At 32.8% G+C, this 8,255-nt stretch overlaps 1 non-coding gene across 1 annotated transcript; it reads right to left on the bottom strand.

Annotated features, from left to right (window-relative positions):
* Positions 1-5,833: 5,833 nt before the first annotated feature.
* Positions 5,834-5,937, bottom strand: LOC122126307. The gene has a single exon (XR_006150889.1). It is a non-coding gene; the product is annotated as a U6 spliceosomal RNA (small nuclear RNA).
* Positions 5,938-8,255: the final 2,318 nt, after the last annotated feature.

Here is an 8,255-nt window from a genome sequence, read left to right as displayed (position 1 = left end):
TAAATTGCAGGTTTTCTGTAAACCCTAAAGATTTTTTCACTCTTAACTCTGAATGTATTTTGTTCCATAACAGGAATCATTATACCCATTGATCTCAAATCCTGATATTATGAAATACATTGTACTTCCATTATCCCAGCTTTTCGTGAATTCCTAGAACATAAAAAAAGGTTCAGCTTTACTTAATATTTAATTCTTTTTTTTTTCTTTTTGTCAGTCATGGGGCTTGCACTCTGGGCAAGGGCATGATCCCTGAGTTCTTTAGCTCAAGGTGTGCATTTAACCAATTGAGCCACAGCACCGCTTTTGTGTTTTATGGTGGTTAATTTGAGATAAAAGTCTCATGGACTTTCCTGCCTGGGCTACCTTTGAACTGAGATCCTCAGGAAACAGCTTCCTGAGTAGCTAGGATAATAGGCGCGAGCCACTAGTTTAACCCATTTCTTGACTGTATCCTCATCCCCGGTTAACCAGAAACCTAATGCAAATCACATTCTGATTTAACACCAAATGGTTATTGTAAGGAAAATTGTCTAGATTCTATTCAATCGTACATTTTTTTTTGGCTTCTACTTCTTATTGGAAAACTAAAATTTACCTTAAAGCTTATCCTTCCCTAACCCTAACCAGAACAAAAAAGTATCTCACACTTTAAACCAAATTGTATCTGAATGTTTAAAGTTAACACAGACTGGTTTTCATTCATTCTTCTTAAAATATGTGGCAGTTTTACACAATGTATTACATGTTTTTTTCATCCTAACTCCACTCTAACTGGCACACCTTGCCTAATCCTAAGCCTACATAAAACCGAATCATCATGTTAATAGCAAGCCACTTTTTTTCATATTTATCCTAACGCTTGCTTAGCGTGTAGGTCTAAATTTTATTTGCATTTTGAACATAAAATGTTAAGTGTTTTTCTATTTCCTGTCAGGTTTTATTGTTCATTATTTTTTTAAAAAATTTTATTTTGTTGAAAAGATGCTTTAAAGAAGGATATGTTACATGTGTAAGGTAAGGAGTATGTTTCTTGTTGAGCATTGTTACCCATTTCTTTCTTGTTCTGCCACTATCCCATCCCTCCCCACATCCCTTACCCCTCCCGTCTCATGGTGTAAACTTCATTTTCAACATAGTGAATGTGAGTATCATTGTTGCAATGAGTCATCCTGTGATGAACCTAAATTTTCTATTTCTCTAATCCTAATTCTAATTTTGTCTGGGATCCTAACCCTAACCAAAATAATAATGATAGCTCAATTCAAAAGTTAGCGAAAATATTCAGGTTTTTATTCATCCTATTAATTTACTGTACATCTTGAATTAATTTGCAGTTCAGCTTAAATCTTCCAAATTAGTTTATATGCGCATGTATAAAGATGTAATTTTATGTGAAAAACAGAAGATCTTTGGAGGAAGAAGTAATGAGAAGGAAATAGAGGGAGTATAATCAAATATGTTAAATATATTATGGAATTGTCACTTCTGACAATTAATATCCATTAACAAAATCACTAAAAATTAATAAAGAACACACAGCCTTCTAGTGTTCTTTAAGAGAGCCATGATCTGTCTTCTGAAAAAAAAAAAACTCGTGTTAGATAAACTTCGTCCATGCATAATTTATATTGTTGGCCAATTATTTAACTTAATGAATATAAATTTATCGAATAAGATTCCATGACAAAAAATATAAAACAGTTACTTAGCAATTGTTTGAGAAAAAGTTATTGTCATGAGTTTTAGGAAACGGAATTGCTATTTCCCCACAAAGCAATGAATTAGGTTTACTAATCTAGTATTTGTAGTAAGTTTAGAGAACATAATTGGCATGAAAAACAACTAACTGTACATCTTGTTTCTTGAATGAGTGATATTTTAAACATTGTCTTTTATTCAAATAAATACTTAAGTTTTCATTTCAAAATAAGTGCAATTTTATCTCCTTTCAGAACAAATACCCTGCAATTAAATGTACTAGCATATTTAGGTATTTAAAAGCTAAATTTTCTATGTTTTATATGTAACTCTACATATTCAGAATGACATGATTTTTTTATTCATAAATATTTAACCTCAGATTTTTGCTTCATCAATATAAATTGTCTCATGAGGTTGTAGTGAAGGCTCCAGTAACCAGAGTGGTCAAAACCATTTACTGAATTCTAAATTTTAAATCAAATCATTTTTAAGCTTTGATAATATCATTTATTGTCTCTTCAGAGCAATTAAGCTAAAACAAATACTACTTTTTAAACATTTCCCTCACATTGTAAAGAATATTAACATAGGTCAAAAAGAGACTAATTATTTCAAACTCATCATATTTGGTGATCTTAGTGTGAAGAATGTAGAGAGTAGAAGGTCCTTATACTCAATAAATAGTTTTGGTAAAATTAAATCATATATCTGGATTTCTAATTTGGAGGTTAATCACATGGAAACAGGAAAATAATAAAAAAATTACTTTGGGATCAACAGAAAAAGATATTTGTGCATGTAACCACAGTTGCTTTATTAGTTTGTAGTTGAACACTGGACTTCGATTTATATCTTGGCTGTTGTGAATAATGTGAATAACAATGAACTACAGATATATTTATGAGTTACCCAGAAAGAAATAATCACACGATTGGTGGGTCAGATGATATTTCAATTTTGGATTTCTTTAGAAAAGTGCATACTACTTTCTACAACGAGAACACTAACATGTATTTTGACCAAGAGTGTAGAAAATTTCCTTTTCTCCACAGTGTCGCCAGCCAACATTATTACCTTTTGAGTTTTTTTAAAGGGCAGGTTTTTACTGTGCACAGTATCCCAGGCTGGCCTTAGGCTAAAATCCTTTTACTCCAACCTCCAATCACTTGGAATTACCAGCCTTTGCCACCACACCTGGTTCCTTGGATATTTTTGATAAGAGTTATAATAGTTAAGAAGTAGTATCATAGTAATTTTGAATTGCATTTCTCTAATGACTTCTGCTCACAAAGCATTAAGCCAGCATAGAAGTTGTATTAAATACAAATTTGTAAATCCACAGGCGATTTTCAGGGCTTTTTGGAAAACATGTCTATTCAGAACTTTTGTCCATTTTTAATCAAGTTTCTTGTTAATCTCATCTTTAATCTCTTTATAGAAAATCAATAATTAATTCAAGGTAGTAGAAATGAAAAAATTAAGCAGCTCCTAACATTTTTAAATTTTTAATAAAGTGATATTGCTTTAATCATTTTCTGTTAATGCTTGAGACTATATAACTCAATTTACAAGGCTATATATATTTTATTTATTTTACTTTGTTCTTTCCAAAGCCTACATGACTGATTTCACTTGGTTTCTTTCAGTCTCATGTAGTTCAGATTTCAACCTGAAGAATAAACGGAAGGAAGCAAACAAAAATATAGTTCCCCTCATCTGATGATGCCTCTACAAGAATGAGGAAATTGTTCATCCTTCTAAGGACCTATGATAGAATATCAAAAAGAAAATTTATTCTTCTAGGTCTTCCTTATCTTTGTGATGTAACTTAAATGATGTAAAACACAATATACTGTTCAGATACTTTTATGTTTTATCAGTTTTGCACATTTTCATATGGATTTCACCTCAGTCTACAACATTCCTTCATCGTTCTGTCCCTGATATTTTTACACTATGACTACATAAGATTACCTTTTTGATTTACAGCATGAGAAGTTATCCACCTTTCTTCCTTGGAAGCAGAGCATGGTCAATAGATATTACTTCTGGTTGCTCACACTACATGTAATGGTTTCTGTACTACTTATCACATTCTATTTAGTATTTAAAAAAGAATGCTGGCTAAACTCAAAGCTCATTCATAGGTTTATGTTAAGTGTTTCACAAGTTTTATTTTCTTAATTCTTAAGATAACATTTGCTATAATGCTAATGTTATTACCAGTTTAGTGTTAGGAAAAATTGTAGTAAAAGACAGTAAGTGCATGGCCCAAAGACACACACAGTGAGGAAGGAAATGAGTCAAATTTTCCAAAAGTCTTTCAGCAATACCAAAAGTGGGTAAAATCTCTCCATTCTCTTACACTCTCAGTTCAATATTCATATTGTCCAAGAAATAATAGCATAGCAAATATTGCCCATAGTGATTGTTTTTTGTCACATTTTGTCTTCAACACAGACTGTGTTGGTGAAATTTGGTTATCATGCACAGAGCTGAGCTTACAAATTGAAGTCGGAAGACAGCCAAATTTCTTCTGTCCCACAGTTCCAGTTTCTTTTTTAAAAAGTACTAAAATTTTTAAATATCATCACTTACTATCTTTTAATCTCCAAATGAATTAAATTGGCATATAATCACTCCAAAAGTCTTTCAAATTAGGTGATGATAAAACAGGATCCCATGAAATAAAATTTCTTTTATTTTTAAAATTATTCTAAAAGCCTTGTGCTGGCTAGTCACCCTTACAATCCTATCTACTCTGAATATTTGCTCAGGAGACTGAGATCTGTGGATAACACTTGGGAGTCAATCAGGCCCCCCCCCCCAAAAAAAAAAATCTTCAATGAATTATTTTTCAAAATATTTAATTAACTAGCAAAGAGCCAGGAATTGAGATGTAGCTTATATAGTAGCTCACCAATCTAGATAGGAAAGGCCTAGCAAGACCTTGAATCCCTGATTTTAAACTCTGAGCACACCAATATACATACATGGTGTGTGTTCGCATGCATGCGCGTGTTTGCTTGCGCGCTGCTGCACTCACACACACACATTTATTCAAATTACCTTCATCTCAGTGTTCTGCATTAATTTCTTTGTTAACGATATTATATGGGTATAATAGAGGAAATAAACTCTTCCATCTCAGAACATTTTTGTGTTTTTATTCTAATAATACTGTGCAGAAGGGTCAGATTTACATGAAAAAGGAGAGTATTACATTTCCTAACAAGCATTGTTACCTCCTCCTTTATATTTTCCCTACAATCCCTTCCCTCCCACCTCCACAAGTACACTCCCCTCCCCCTTCCTTCCTCTGCCTAAATTGTAAAGTTCATTTTGCAACATAGTGTCTTGTGCATCGCATTGTTACAATGGGTCAACCTGTATCCCTATTTGAGCATATTTTTCCCTTCCCCTCCCCAAATTAGAGAAGCATACATACAAGATGTAAGTGCACCAACTTCAAATACAGAGAAAACATGGGTTATGGCGTGGGGAGAAACATACAAAGAAACAAAAAAAAACGACATCACACATTATAAGTATGTTAGAAACAATAGCGAGAAACAAAAAACAACTTTTGTCCCTATCTTGGGGTTCAATTTCTTTAACATCATCTTATCTGGTTATATGCACATATCTTTTGAACTTTTCTGCTTATCCCAGACATATATTCGTTATTGAAAATAAGGGAAATCATGGGACCTATGATTCTTTAGACTTGGCTTACTTCACTCAATAAATTTTTTTCCAAGTCTTTCTATTTCCTAAGAAATTGGGCAATGTCATTCTTTCTGATGGAGGCATAGAATTCCATTTTGTATATATACCACATTTTCTTGATCCATTCATCTAATGAGATCATCTGGGTTGGTTCCATATCTTAGCTATCGTAAATAATGTTACAATAACCATAGTAGTGCTGGTAGTTTTAGTATGGTCTTGTTTATGATCATTTGGGTAAATCCCCAAAAGTGGGATTACTGTGTCATAGAGGAGTTTTATGTGGAGTCTTTTGAGAAACCTCCATACTGCTTTCCAAAGTAGTTGAACAAGTTTACACTCCCACCAAGAATGCAGTACGATTCCCTATGGCCACATACCTTTCAACATCTGTTGTTGTAAAAATATGGGCTCCATGGATTTGCATGTCATCCTCGTGCAGGGGGCATGCTAATCTTCTTTGTATCGTTCCAATGTTAGTGTATGTGATGCTAACTTGAGCACAGAATATTTTTTATATATCAAGTATAATTTTTTTATTTTATTAAACTAGACAATTCAACAGAAAGTAAGTTAAAAAGAATTGTGAAATTTTAGAATCAGTATTTCTTTATAAGCACACATTGAAGAATAAAATCAAGATAGACATGCCAAAAACAAAATAATTCCAGAAATTTGTAGTTCAAGAGATGTGTAAGAGGAGGAATTCAATTATTCTATACAAGGAACCTGTCAAAATGAACATTGCAGCAAGTGTTAAGGCTTGTTAAAAGTTTTAAATATGCTTAATTTTGGGATTTTGTTTATATATGCCAAAAATAGGACTCTTTGGCAGGTATAAAACTTTTCGGCAAAGTATTTAAGATTTACGGTAGCAGACATTATGTACTAAGTATGTACATTTCAGATTTTAAGGAAACTTTATTAATGAGAATTTGCAAAGTCTTTGTGTAAAGAAGCAGAGTGAAGAATTAAGACTTTAACTACACAGTTTCTGTTAATACTTTAGGGATTCCTTACTTTATTTGTTAGCAAGGAATAAATGATGATATAAGCCATAATGTACACATGTATGTTACTATTTACACACATATTCATACACATGTATACATGCACACATGGAGAAAGACACATAATTACAGCCAACAAAAGTTTCACCAGTTTTTGAATATGCCTTAAACTGAATACTTGGAACAATATATATTGAAGATGTATTTGTCCCTAAGAGTTCTTTTACCACTCCTCTTATCTCTTAAAACTGGTAGTTTTAGAGAGATTTGACTTACAAAATGCAGTACAAGGGATAGCAAGTCACTTGGAAATCTCAATAAGTATAAGTCATATGGTGTCTCCCTGCTCCTCACAGAATGCTTACTTTTGTAGACACTCTCAACAACCAAAGTAGCAGGAGAATACCCTGGTAAAGAGTAAAGTTAAAAGGCTTTAAATGGCATCCTTACTTGAGCTCTTTTTCCAACAGCCAAGCATGAATTCCTAGGCAGATGAGTGAGTCCTCAGGAAACTGGACTCTACATATACATTTAACTAACCCATGTGAAAATTCCTATGTAAGAAATGCTGACTGAGGTCTTGTTGATTTTCTGGCCAAGAAAATAAGAAAAAAAAGAATTATTTTTAATGTTTTCAAGTTTGAGAATAATTTGTAGCCTGTCAATAAATGTGTAGAACACAATTATACCAACTGACCAAAAAATGATGGCATTTCATTTATGTGCTCCTGGACTTGGCCAGTGATTTTAGATGTGTCTACACAAATAGAATCAGCATAAATCAATCCAGCATTTTTTCATTTAAGATATAAGGAAAGGATACTGATTGACCCATTGTAACAATGAGATATACAAGACTCTCTATCAGAGGATGGGTGAAGTGGGGAGGTGGGGACGTGTGAAGGGAAGAGATGGTAGGGGAAAAACAAAGGAGGGGGTAACAATGCTCAATAAGAAATGTATTCATGGCCTTACTTATGCAATTGGAACCCCTCTGTACAGTATTTATAATAAAAAATATATATTAAAAAGATACAAGGAGAACTTCTGTACTTATATGAAGATGTATTTGTCACTCAATATAAGTAAGGTATAGGTTTTAGGACCACAGGCTTATTACTTTGGATACTCAAAATCTCTACATGAACACAGTATATTATTTATATTAGAATCTGCCCACAAGCTAATGCAGTATAATTGCTATGAGAATTTTTACTACATTCTATATTTGTAATGAAAACTAAAAGTTATGCACTATCAACTGATAGAAATTTTTTCAGATAAATTTTGTATGCAGTTTGTGGATGGAATTTGGAGAGCAATTTTGAAAAGCACAAATTTCATCAAAAAGACCAGTCTGCAAATTGTAAAAAAGAGCTAATACAGCATCATTGAATAGTATGGAACTTCAAGGAGAAGTACTTAAATTGAGACAATATCAGAAAGTGTAACAACCCAAGGAATTTTTGGAAATGCAGCTACTAGATTTCTCATGTAGAGCTTTCATAACAGTTTGTGAAGCACAAATCAGAACCTCACTGAAGTGTAGATGGATTTCCCTCAACTTTCTGTCATGATCAGTCATTATCAATCAACATATAGCTAATCTTGAATAATCCTCTAATAAAATGTTGGTGTAGTGTTTATATGGAGAAAATCTCAGAAGGCTAACTTTTTCCAATTAGGACAGTCTGTATTCTATGATTCATCCAAGAGAAAACTAGGTAAGCATCCATTTACAACCTTCTGAATAATTCTGATTCAGCACACATCACTTATCTATCCATACTTGTGCCCGAATGAAAAGATTTT

This window comes from Dipodomys spectabilis, unplaced genomic scaffold, assembly GCF_019054845.1.
Source record: "Dipodomys spectabilis isolate Male_0828 unplaced genomic scaffold, ASM1905484v1 ptg000274l, whole genome shotgun sequence".
NCBI lineage: Eukaryota > Metazoa > Chordata > Mammalia > Rodentia > Heteromyidae > Dipodomys > Dipodomys spectabilis.
Note: the sequence above shows the minus strand (reverse complement) of the source record. Positions and strands in the feature narration are given on the sequence as shown.